Source organism: Nelusetta ayraudi, unplaced genomic scaffold, assembly GCF_046127955.1.
Source record: "Nelusetta ayraudi isolate G7.1 ecotype Tasmania unplaced genomic scaffold, CSIRO-AGI_Nayr_v1 ptg000004l, whole genome shotgun sequence".
Lineage (NCBI taxonomy): Eukaryota > Metazoa > Chordata > Actinopteri > Tetraodontiformes > Monacanthidae > Nelusetta > Nelusetta ayraudi.
Window position 1 is genome coordinate 4,536,909 of NW_027466054.1, and position 13,173 is coordinate 4,550,081.

Consider the following 13,173-nt stretch of genomic DNA (forward strand, 5'->3'; position numbering starts at 1 on the left):
AGTAGCAGGATACCATTGAGTCCTTTCAGAGCTTAAGTGTTGTGACGCCCACTTAATCTTTTTAGTCAGACAATACAAGCCCTCCGAATTATGTAAACACGGGGCAGATGTGAGGCAGACGCAGAGTTAATGTTTGACGCCCTCAACCTGAACAGACATCGCAGCTGCGCTTTCGCAAAACAAGCTCAGGACGATTGAACTTGTTCAACTGGTGAAAATTTTAGAGCCCGACAGACGTGTTTTGTTTCACTGAGTTGCCTTCATTTCCTTTGCACTGTTCTCTAAATAGACACATTAAGACACTTTGTCACGACTGGGATTGGACCTGAAATCAAAGTTCTACTAACTTTAAGAACAAATTACACATAATAGTCACTCTTACGGTAGAAAAAGGTTTAACAAGAAAAATCACTTGCATGGAGGAAAAGTACAATACTGCGGACAATAAAATAACGATAGAATCAGAAGTAGAAAACATAAAAAAAGGATAACTTCACGATATTGCAAAACAAACTTGGGATGGAGCTGATACCAGCCCTCGTTTCTGGCACAAGGGACAAGATGAAGGGAAACTTTAAAAAAAAATCAGACAATTGAAAATAAAACAGGAAGTACTGACATAGACACAGAAAGAGGACAAATAAGGAAATTTAACAGGATTTCTTTGGGATGACTCAAGAAAAATGTTAACAATGTGCCCACAAATGGCCTTAATCTGCCCGGTGGCTGATTGCTCTTTAGCACAATAGCTGATGAGTCTGCAATAGGCATGTGAGACATGGTGAAGATGAGTTGCTGGAGTTCAAAGTGAGCATCAGAATGAGGAAGAAGACTTTGAATATAGTGGACATGGTAGTTGGTGGTAGACAGGCTGCTATGTACAGTAAGTGCAAATATCCAGTGAGTGTTGTATAGAGGAAAATGCCCTGTTGACGTCAGGGGTCAGAGGTCAAAATATGTCCACTTGGAGACCATGGACTTGCATATGTTGCCTTGAACGTGTCCTGACAGTATTCAGCTAAAAAGGAATCACACACATCACCTGCAATGATTTGTACTGAAGCCTTTACAACACAAATGATAACGTACAAAAGAGCTGCTGAGGCTTGCAAAGGGTCAGTCAGGTTCAAAGCTGTAACTTACGGCAGTCAGACACCCACAGGCCTTCACCGGTCGTCCGTCAAAGCCTCTTTAGGCTTAGTCTGTAGTTCAATGCTCTCCTGGTTTCCTTGGGCCAAAATACCTCTGTGATATTTCACACATTATTGACTCTCTGGCCGTTGTACCCCTGGGGGAAGGTCCGACTCGGGATGTAGGTGATTTTAGAACAGGTGGCGAGCATCGCAAGGAGGTGACTCAGACAGAAAGATGTTTTTTGTTGGAAAAAAAAAAGGACAAATAGCAAGCAAGAAGACATTGTGTTTAATTCCCAGGCCTGGGGCCTTTCTGTGTATAGTGTGCATGTTCTCCCTGTGTCTGCGTGGGTTCTATCCAGGTTCTCCCACTTTCTCCCACTGTCCAAAAACATGCATGTGAGGCCAATTGGGAACTTCTGAATTGTCTGTAGGAGTGAGTGGGAGTGCGAATGGTTGTTTGTCTTTCTATGTGGCCCTGCGATAAACTGGAGACTTGTCCAGGGTCAAACCCCTCCTTCTCCCAATGACAGCTGGGACAGACTCTAGAAAACCCCACGACCCTGAGTGCAGGAGAAAGCAGGTTTAGATGACGGAGGGATGATGGAGGCAAAATGACTAATTGCACATGCAAGAATAGGTGTTTCAGTTTCATTTCTGCAATATCTACGTCATGTTCATCATCTTGTCTATCACCTCTTCACCTTTCTTAATTCCTGACCCAAATGCTTCCACACCTCAGATTTAATTTGACTTGTTTGATCTTGTGCAATTTTAAAAACATCTTTCCTCAGCTCTCCTCTGTTCTGAAACAGGGCTCAAAGAACGACGTAGTTCAGATGTGGCTTCACTCTTGACTGGAAAAAAAACAAACAAACTGGTACCACAAACTTGACAGTGCCTTTACTCCTCCTGGGACCTCCGGCCCAGAGACTCTGGAGTCGTTGCGCAATCAACCACTTGTGCGGCTCCAGACGGAGAACGCTACGGCGATAAACGTGAAGTGGCGTTGGCGTTTGTGTACGAGCTGACGACGAGGACCATGACTCTGTTTGCAGCGAAGGAAGGCATCGGGTTCAAACTACAGCAGTTTTGACTATTGTTAGCATTCAGCAGGTGGCTGTTATTCTTGCATCGAGCGCAGGGCACAGCAGGTGTTTTTTTTTTGTTTTACAGGGTGGAAACGCTATTCTTTGCCCCTGCATGTTTTTGTTGGCAGGTTTTAATTACGTGCACAGCGCGGCAGGTGTCGTGCAAAGTTATTTGGCCAACACGGTTCAGCTGGAGCAGGTGGTTTCTGTTTGGTTTGTTGCAACGTTTACAACAGTTAGCCTGCGGGCGTATTTCATTTTTAGTCCTCACTATTTTCTTGTATGATTTGTCTTTGAAGTCCAGTCAGTGATGGTAAAAGGGATCTGCTGTAGCCTGCTGCTCCGAGTCCCGAGTACGCTGGTGTTTCTTTGTTCGCTTATTCTCCATCTCTGAGTGATGACTAAGTTCTTATTGTGTTCTTTTCTTTATTTTGTTTTTATCTGTAGCACTCACTATAGAGATTTTATGATGAAAGGTGCTTTATTAATTAAAATTTATATATATATATTTATATATATATATATATACATATACAGTATATATTTATATATATTTGTATAAAAAAAAATATTGATCGACGATAAAAACGTTTCTTTGTGTTTCTTTATGAGATTTTATGCTGTAAGCAGTTCACTTCCTAAGTATCCAGAGGTGATTTTGTTTCATATTATTTCAAATGGATTTTCTATCAATGTAATGAACATTAGCTGTTTGGTAATTAGCCGTCTCCAGTCTGTATCGGGGGAAATTGAAATGACTATTGAAGTTATGCGTGCCGAGGGAGATATCTGCTACGTGACTCTATTTTTAGAGCTCTGTGGCTGCAGAGGATGTGCCAAGCCAGAGAGGCGGGTGGAGGCCGTCGACCCCTGACCACCTTCCTCTCAATGTTACAGTCGGAAACAACATATTAGTCACCCTGGTCTCTGAGCGTTCCCACCAGCAAGACGCACTCGGAATTCCACGGAGAAGCAAGCGTCCGCACACCGTCGGAGCCTGTTAAATTTAGCACGGGAGTGTTTTACATTTCATATATGTGGTGACCGGTATGGCGCTGCCCCATACCAGTCTGTATCCTCTCAGTCTTCACTGAACATTCCTGAATGCAGCAACCTTTGACCCATTGTTTGGATTTGTGTTCTGTCGCCATGGCTGCAGCGCCCCAAACATGCGTTCTGTCATCTGCTTTTGGGGGGTTTTCAGGCTGTTCGACAAGGAAAGGGGTCAACAAAACGCTGCGACATTAGAGAGGAATGTAAGGAAACAGAAATATTGATTTCTTGGACATAAATACATCTCAACAAAGAGAGACGGTGATCGGAAATAAAAATATTTTTTTTCTTTGTTTTATCTTGACAGTCAAGATTTATTTTCTTGGTAGGTGCATGACAAATATGCACCTTCCCATAGGTGTAAAGTTTTGTCACATCGCTGTGAAGTATTACTTCATCCATTACGGTTCATTTTCAGACATCTGAGGAAAACCCAGAAGATGCAGTGACTGTTATTTGAATATTTTCTTTACTGCATCTAAATCTTGAAGTTTAGCTAAGCCAAGATTTTCCCAAATTTTCCCTCATGTGTCCCACAGTAGGGAGATTTGCATTTAAATTTACAGCAGCAGGACTAAGAAGGAGGATAAGAGCAAGCAGTAAGGAGCAGGCAGAGCAAGCAGTAAGTATACACGTGGAATGAAAAATACCTACAGCCATATACAATAAAGAGCTGCCTGATTTATGTCATTACATATAATACAAAACATTTATCCTCTTCAATTAGAGTCAATGATTAAAGAGACTGTGTTGGGCTGCAGTTGGGCCAGGTTACACCCTCTCATTGAACTTCACCGTCCTGTAAGACGACCTCTAAAATGCATTCAAAATGTAATGTTACAGAGGGTGAGTCATATAGAGCCAGAGTCATGCAGTTCTGTCGGAGGCTCATGGTTTGGGTTGTACTGGTTTTAGTAGCGCTTGCCATAATAATTGAGCTTTCAATTACTGTTGGGTTTACAGTGGCAATTTGGCCTTTTATTGGCTAACTGTGAGGCAGCGCTGGCCACAGAGTGAAGACTGATCCTGACTGATGAACACAACTTGACAACTTGAATGGTTTCACAAAAAACAAAACATTTTGCTTGTTACAAGTGGGCTCAAGGGAAGTAATAAACACCATAGAAAGAGTTTGCAGCCATTTGTTGTTTTTTATGTCCCTTTTTAGAATATTTACCGCTTCTTTTACCGCAGAGACTGCTAATTCACGAAAGGAGAGATTATTGTTGCCTCTTTCTTTCACTTTTAGCCGTGCGGAATGAAAGAAGCTCCAGCGCCCGCACACAGATTGAACAAAGAGTGGCCATTTCTGCTGGAACTTTTCTGTTCTCTTCCAGTTTAAACATCCATCTGCCCCATATAAAGAACCAACATAGAGGAGTCCAACCACTCTGCGCAACATGTGACAACTGTAACGACTCTTTTGCGACACGAGCGCAGCTCAAATTTGTCCGTTCAGTTTGGGACATTAAAAAACAGATGTGGCCCAGATTCGGTTACCGCTCCCACAGTCAGTTTGACAGAAACATGCAGCTTGAGCGGCACTCTAACCAGCACCAGTCCTACCACCAGTACCAGGTTCCAGCTGGCGGAGGAAGAGCAGTCGCCCCACTGGTTTGGAAAACAGTAACTCAAGCTGGGAAACCAGCTCAATCGTGCTTGTTGAACTCTACCTGAAAGCGAGTTCCAAAAGTAGCCGTTCCGTCTGTTGTCAAGAGATTTGAGAGCTTTGTGATTGATCGGGAGTTATTTTTAAGTGCGATCGAGGGGAACAGGGTGACTTTACTGCCTGTCACTTGGTGTACGCGCAGAGCTCTTTATCTGCCTGCGGCCTGGCGGACAATGGGAGCGCCGCGGTTTGCGTGCTAAGGTCAGCGGCAGATCTCCGCTCTGTCCTTCCTGTGCCTTCCCATTTGGCAACCTCGCAGTCCCCAAACATCCTCTGTCCAAACCGCACCTCGCTCATGTCGCACTCAGATAAAACACTTCCCACTTTCACTGCGCTTTTTTCTCCACCCCCCCCCCCCCACCCCCCCATGTTCTCCCCGACCATCCCCCCTCCTCCACGCGCACCTCCTCCCCCTCCATCCCAAAGCCGTCCTTGGTCTCTTGTCATCGGCGTGAACTTTATGTTTACCTACATTCCGCTCACATGTTTGACTGCAGCGCTGTAGTGAGCCGTAATGAGTCAGTGGGCCGTGAAATCCAAGTGCCGTTTCACTGATAACGCTGATAAGATGTTCCATCGGAGGCTCCGGCCGCGGACACGCTAGCGACTCTGTATGGTGTCCCCAGGGTCACTCCTCTGTTCTGCTGTGAGAAGGAGACGCACACAACCCGGCTGTGTTTTGGAAAAAAAAGGAAAGAGGGAAGAAAAGACTCGTGTTTGGAGCTGCGTGTGTGAGGGGAACTTCTCTAAAGTCTTTGCCGGAAAGGAAATGTAGTTTTTGCCTGTTGATTTGGTGCGACGACTGTTGCAGAAAGCTGCCCGTAAAAACACAGCGGCACAGGAAGGATCATTTGTCTTCACGTTAATATTCACGTCACTGCAAAAAAAATGAATCTCAGTAAAGTATTTCATGTTTGTGATATGCGATTTTTTTTCAAATAGACCTGTTCATCTTCATTTCCAGTAAAGCAGCCTTGTAATGTGTAATAATGTGAAATACTTAATATATGTTTAGCCCTCTGTTTGCAGTCCCCTCCAAAAAACACTAATAGCTTCCTGCTAAAAGGTATGGGGGCAAAAACAAGGTGGCCACCTTACTGGGGTTTTTGACAGCAGCCGGGAAGAGGTATCAGTACCCTTTGTGACATCATAAGCGACTGTTATTCTTAAGAACTTTCCTTGAAAGTGGAGTTCACCCAGAAGCCACATATTATTGATATGAAATACTGGTAAATCAAGTTCTGTCATTTGCAGTGGTATATTATGACTAGTGTTTAATATTCAATTATAGAGAATTGTTTTTGATTATTCTTTCATTTCTGTCACATGTGGTGCTGCTGGCCTGACTTTCATTTTCACATTGGCACACAATTATATATTTTATTATTTTTTCATAGCAAGTGCGAATTGGCCCATGTTGGAGACCAACAGTGAGTCAACAACACTGAGGAAAAATTTATGATGTTTCAGACAGTAAAACGGCATCAGATAAGAGCTGCGATGACGCTTGTTCACACTGTCTTGGCGACGACTGGAAGACGCAGCCGCACCCACAATGGGCGGCCATAAGTCTCACAGTCTGGGGAACAAACAAGGCCGCACGCAGTTGCCCCAGAGGACACCTTGATTTAATATGTACGCTTAATACACTATGTATGGGGAGGAGCCCCAAAGTCATCCAAAATTGTTTGTCTGCTTTATATCCCCAGGCATTAAAAAAATCACATTCATTCATTGATGTATTTTTGTGCAATTGTGTTGATGCCTTATTGGAAGAAAGCGTTGCCCCCTTAAAGAGACTTTGGGAGCATTTCCATTATTTTTAGTTAATAAGACAGTGACCTAACAAGACAGTTAAAAAACAGTGAGCCAGCAAAGCCCTGTGCTAAGTCAGTAAGCCGTGTGTCTGCCACAGGACTGCTGCGAGCCAAAAGCAGACTTCTGCAGAGGAGAGTCTAATCCCTCCGTGTTGCCAGCCCACTCTCTGCTCACTCTCAAAAATTCAGCGCCTAATCCACAGACTAGCATTGTTGGTGCAGTTGGTCTCAGAGGGCTTATCCTTATTAACTCACTGCTCCGTAAACCACACACTCAACCTGCTTCAGAGCAGGAACGGGTGACACTTTTTTCCCCCTCCTCTTGCGTTTTCTCAGCTATTGTGATAAGATAATGGGGGGACAAATGTATCTGCGACCTTTTCTCCATCCATCAGACGACACCTGCTATGATGATGGAACGAGGGGAGCTTTGGTTATTTTCAGTTCAAAAGACATTTATTGTTTCGGTCACTAATGGGCTCAGAGGGTCAGTCAAATTTTTACAGTTTATGCTCCAGGGGTTCAACTCAATATCCCACCACAGGCTGTGTGACAGCAGAAGCCATGCTTTGGCTTTTTTTTCTTTTTTTCTTTTCACAAACAGCAGTGCGGGTGTGCGTGTCTGTTCATATCCTACTCTCTTTCAGTCAGCGTCGCTCCATTGAGAACACATTTCACCATTTAAGGGGTTGAGTGGCAGAATGAGGCCTCAGCTGGTGCTGATTGTGGACATTGAGCGTGTGCACTTGAGTGGCACACTGAGCAGGTACAACCATAACATCAACCTACTCATGCAGCTCACGGCTTGCAGAGCAGATTTCACTTTCCCTTTCGGCGCCACGCCGGACCCTGCCGGCAGTCGTCTGCGCTTGTTTTCTTTTCAAACCGCACTCGAATCTGGACACTCGCGTCCGTCCTTCTGCAGGAAATGTTGCGATGCCCCATTACGCCGAGTCGTCGCATCGCTTCCTGACGAAACACTTCAACTGTTCCATGTGGGAACGATTAGAACGTGGAAAGAAAAAAGAGTCATGAGGGGGGTGTAGGCGTGTGGTGAGGGAGCGGAGGAGGGGTTGGTTTGGGAGAGCCAGGGCTAAAATTGAAATTGTTTCCCACGTTTGCCGGCACATGTGCGCTCGGGGGTCGGCAGTGCGTGGAGAATAAATTCTTGTATAAGTGCAGGGCAGCGAGAGCGCAGTCATGCCAGTGAAACGCAGCAATGAGCAGCAGATAAGATCTCAAAGGGTCCGGACAGACTGGACACACACACACACACACACACACACACACACACACACACACACACACACACTCTATCACAGTTACCTTATACGTCTAATGCTGGAGCCGCCAGCTTACCTGACCATAAGCCATCTGCACCAATTTAGCCATTTGCGTTAAGTGGTGGGGGAAAGGTTTGGGTTAGCCTGAGCCCCTTAATCCTTGGCCAGCACAGACCATGGGTGGTCACACACACACACACACACACACACACACACACACACACACACACAGTGTGCAGCTGCAGTGCAGGGGGTGAGAGGGGTGGTGGTGGTGGTGGTCAGGAGTTAGAGGGTGGCAGCAGGGCTGAAGGGAGGCCATGGTGGATTGCTGAGATTTGTTGTGCAAGAGCCACATGCCCAACGGTTTGCCGAAGCGCTGGAAACTGGAAAATGTGCGGTCCATTAATCAGGAATTGACTTGATTTGTCACCGAATGTTAGAGGATCAGTTTGTAAGTTTCAGTCGCAGTCGTGAGAAAGCATACGACAATGTAATGATCGCCTAACTTTTTTTTTTTTAAATGCTGATGATGTTAAGTTGGCTTCACTTATCAAACGGTTAATGGTAGTTTGGCAGATGGGTTGAATGACCCATGCTGCAGACAGTAAGTCATGGCTGAGTCAGTCTGCAAACATTTTTCTCTCACTGGCAAATTCCGTCTGGGAAAACCCACTGCTGTGTTAATCCCCGTTTCCTGATGTCCCACCTGATCTCATATCTTTCTGACGCCAGCTGTAAAAGCTTCTGGGCTACAGTAGGAAAGCGGTGGAACAGATATGGCCTCCTCCTTACAAGTGTACTTGCTATTCACGTGCTTATTATTAGCTAAGCGGTTTTAGTTAGCTGTTAGCTGTTTTAGTCATTTAGACTTTGGCTGCTGATCTTTTTTAAATCTATAATGACGGGTAAATGAAACACACTGAACAACAGTCATATGACAAGATATAACATGACAATTTTACCATCGAGTTACAAAACACACAAACTTATTACTAAAAACAAATTCAGTTCATTAGAAAAAAAAACCCTGCTGAAAGTAGGAAAATCAGCGTTTTATTCTGATACCAACTATACTACAATTAAAATGAGTAAATAAACCAGTCAGGTTAATGAAACGATTCCCCCCAACCACATCTCAGCTCCATTAAACAATAAACAACCAGGACGGCAGCAATCATAAAATCATAACTGCTCTTTAAACACTTTCTCCTATTTTATTAAGCTGCTGGAAACGACGATAAAATAAACCTGCAGCGATTAACGGTGCTGGTCGGCCGCTGCTGCACACGGCACACATTTGTAAAACAAACGCACACCAAACTCACACACCCCGCCTCCCTCGCTCCCCCACCTCATGCCCTCACACATCCCGCTTCCAGTAAATTAGTGGTGGTAAATGAGGCAGCTGACATTTGTGGGGCTGTTGAGCCTCTACAGCTCCCTGGTGGACACCTGACACGGCCTGGACAACCCCACGCTGGGACAACCTGCGCAGTGGCATGCCGGGGGGTCGGGTGGGAGGGGGTCGGGTGGTTGGGTGAGGTTGGGGCAACAAGGGTGAACTATGCGGCGGCGGCGGCGCTGTGAAAACACTGGTACTTAGTGGTACCCATTCATTCACATTCTTGTCAGGCTCTGCGCAGTCACACTCGTTTCAGCCGAGCTTAATTGCTATTATGAGGCAAAACACGGCGTTTGGGCGAAGGTGAGATTTACAGTGGGACCGCGCGGGACTTTGCGGGTCACTGACAGGAACCCGTGGTGTGCTGTTTACACAATAGTGAGGAGGTTGCACGCTGCTGGGCCGAAACGTCGGAGAAGCCGCACACAGACCTCCCACGCAGAATCGGTCGGTCGGCCGAGGTTGTTTAACGTGTCGGTGTTGCTAACTGAGAGTTGTTGTTGGCGTCGTTGGTCTCTTGTTGCTTTTGACATCGTTGCCACCTGTTTGATTCCTGCCCCGTTTTGCCACATTGAGCCAAGAGTTCATTTCTCCAGCGCCAGTGTCTGAATTGGAAATTTAGGTCAAACTGAGCAATGCCAAATGATTTACACTTTATCTTTATCAGCTTTTGAGAAGTGACAAACTACATGTTGGGAGATACAGGCAGTATATCTTTTGTTCATTTGTTAATAAGACATCAAAATCACATTTGACAACTTCAGTAAACGCAGAAAAAAAAACAGGTAAAAGAGGTTAAAACCAACAAATGGAAAAATCTGTGATTGGTGTAACAGTGTGTACATGGCTGATGCGTTTGAAAGTTTGTTACTATGTGGCTGCTATCTTGAGTGAAACAGATATTTGGGACAGTGTTATTACACACAGCGGAATGCAGCGAGGATCCCTCTTTTGACCGAAATAGTGGAGCTAATGTTACCCCGGCCCAGCAGCTGAAACATCAGCGAGCATAAATCCACCTCTTATTTCACCTCTCTGTTGTTGTTCTGTTTGTGCTGGTGATTTAGTGACAGCGCTGAGTAGGAGTCTTTGTCTGGGCTTTCTCCCCGTTGTCTATTTAAGGTCATTATTCAGCAGTAAATCGCAGCGCTATTTGTCTGCGAGGGGGATTTTACTCACTCCGTGTCCACCACGTGAGCCGTGAAGTGATTGAATGTTGTTTTTTCGCCCACACATTGAGCTCAAATATTAGACAGTGAGCGGGAGTGCTGGAGTCACATTTATTCCAAGTTCCAATTTTTCTTTTTCTTTTTTCTAGAGTAACCTGTTTGTGCTTTCTTTAAAAAATTAACTCCAATGTGAAGTGGTCTCGACCCTGATGTGACCAATGTCATGATGGAATAGGCAGCAGCAGCAGCAGCATGCAGACAGAAACAGGATGACTTTGCGCCACAGACGACAGAGTACACAATCTAATTTTTACCTCATTGCTCAGAAGAAGCAGACAAATGTCGAAGCAATGATGAGTGTCGGAAGAATGAAGAGCAGGAGAGCGTAAATTCAACCGTGGCCCTTTGTGGAGCTATTTTGGTGCAGAGGAGCGTGATGACGAGAGCTATTCTTAGCCACAATATTTTTGTTTTGTTTGCTATTCCTGACAGAACACAATCATGATTAATGTCAGTGAGTGATGGAAAAGTCACATGGGCCGAGTAGTGAGGCTTTTTCTACAAATGAGGTTTGTAACTCATTTAGAAGCAGATATGACAGTGGTTGAAGGATGAGACTCATCAGAGATCTTGTGCCATTTGATTTGTGCTGTTCACATTGTGATTTAAAGGCCAATGTTGAACAAAATTCACTGTACCAATGTTGTCTGACCGTAATATTCTATATGTCTCTAGTCTGACAACGCACCCTACTGAAAAGTCAATTCTTGCTCTTTTGCTTTTAGAAAGAAGAAAGTTCTCACAAAAACATGCAATTCTGAATATCAGCCCTCTGTGATGTCACAAACACCCACTTAGCGGAGTGACAACCAGCAGATTTTTCCCCCAGCAGGCCACCTTATGGTCGCCTTGTCTGAGTCCTCTCCCAAACATGTGGAAGATACATATTTAGCGGGAGGATGTAAACAGAGGGCTAAATATACAGCAAATATTGCAATCCTGTATAAAAGCAGATGGAAAATGGGACCTATAAATCTCAGCTCTTGATCACCTGGACGGAAAGGAGATCTCGCACAGCCTGACTGTGCGTCGGTGCATCCAAGCAGATGTAAAATCAGAGGCTGAGTCATAGATCAAGTATGTATACATAGGCAGCTCGTTGACTCGCCTTCAGAGATTCTTGGTGAGACAGATTGGGGCCAAGACAACACACATCCCGCTTATCTAACCGCAGTCAACCAACACCTTGGCAAAAACAACCTTCCATAAGAGAGCAGGCATTGTGTTCGCTTTCCCCACCACGTGTGTCATGTCGTGCCTGCGGCGTCAGAACAGAACATATAAGAAGGCCTCTGATATTTGTCAGAGGCAGCAGCGGGCATGTTGCCACGTCTCCTTCACTTTTGGTGATTCACCCCGACCTCGCACTGCTGTGCACACAGTTCAAACGGTAATAATGTAGCGGAAAGACTTTGGGTAGTACATGAAGTGCATCAAAGGTGAAGACCTACAGGTAATATCAAGTAAATATCTGACCGTCCAAATAATACTTCAACTGGGATTTCCAAACTGAACTTATCATATCCTGCAGAACTCATAAATGCTTCCAGTATTCTGCTGATGCTTAAATGCTCATGTGTTTTTTCCTGCCAAATGGAAAACAACTCATTTCTTTGTGAGCATTCCCTGCAGAACACAGTGATATTTTATAATATCAATTCCATCATAAGAGGCAGTGTTAATTTGACAGCTTGAAATGGCCTTTTGTGCTTTGAGAGTTGCTGCCATGCTCGACCGATTCACTGCTACCTGGTATCTCACTTAAATCTCTCAAAACATGAGCCCTTCTCAAATCAGTGTATTTACCCCAATAAAATACAACAAGACCCTGTAAAGTATGTGGTGTCAGTGGCTGCCCAAGGGAAAACAGGCTCTTAGAGGCGTCGCAGCAGGACTCCGCTAAATCACTTTAATTAAGCCTGAGGGGAGAAAATAAACATGGAGGAGGATGCGTTTATCTTCATAGGAATATAGGGAGGGAAAATAGATGTTTACAGCCACAGGCACCATGGCGTGGACAGATTGGATAAGTTGCATTGGGAATGTGCCTCATCCTATCGGAACTGAGGAGGGGGGCGTAGATTAAAACAGATCAGGCTGCGGAGGTCAGCCAAGGAGCCTGAGGTCAAAAGTCAGAGGCAAGAAAGACCTCTGCATTCCAACAAGGCCTCTGCTCCACACACACACACACACACACACACACACACACACACACACACACACACACACAAACACACACACACACCAGCAAACTGCGTGTGAAATGCAGTTCAGGCCAAAGAAGAAGTTGCATGGACAAAATGACAAACATAGGCAACATCTTAAAACTGTGTGTTTTGTATTGATCCTATTTAGATAAGAAATGTGACCGAATACTTGTTCTGAGCTCCCCAGTGGGTCAGTTATCAGCTCTGGGTTTGTTATTACAGGGTTTGTTTCACAGTTTTTCTCAGTGAGCGCTGTGTGTAGCACGACACCCTCATATAGAATTGGTCT

At 44.9% G+C, this 13,173-nt stretch overlaps 1 protein-coding gene across 1 annotated transcript in view; it reads left to right on the top strand.

The window, feature by feature from the left end:
- The window catches only part of dlc1 (DLC1 Rho GTPase activating protein), a 79,121-nt gene that overhangs the window by 9,098 nt on the left and 56,850 nt on the right, over positions 1-13,173 (top strand). The gene's annotated exons all lie outside the window — the stretch shown is intronic.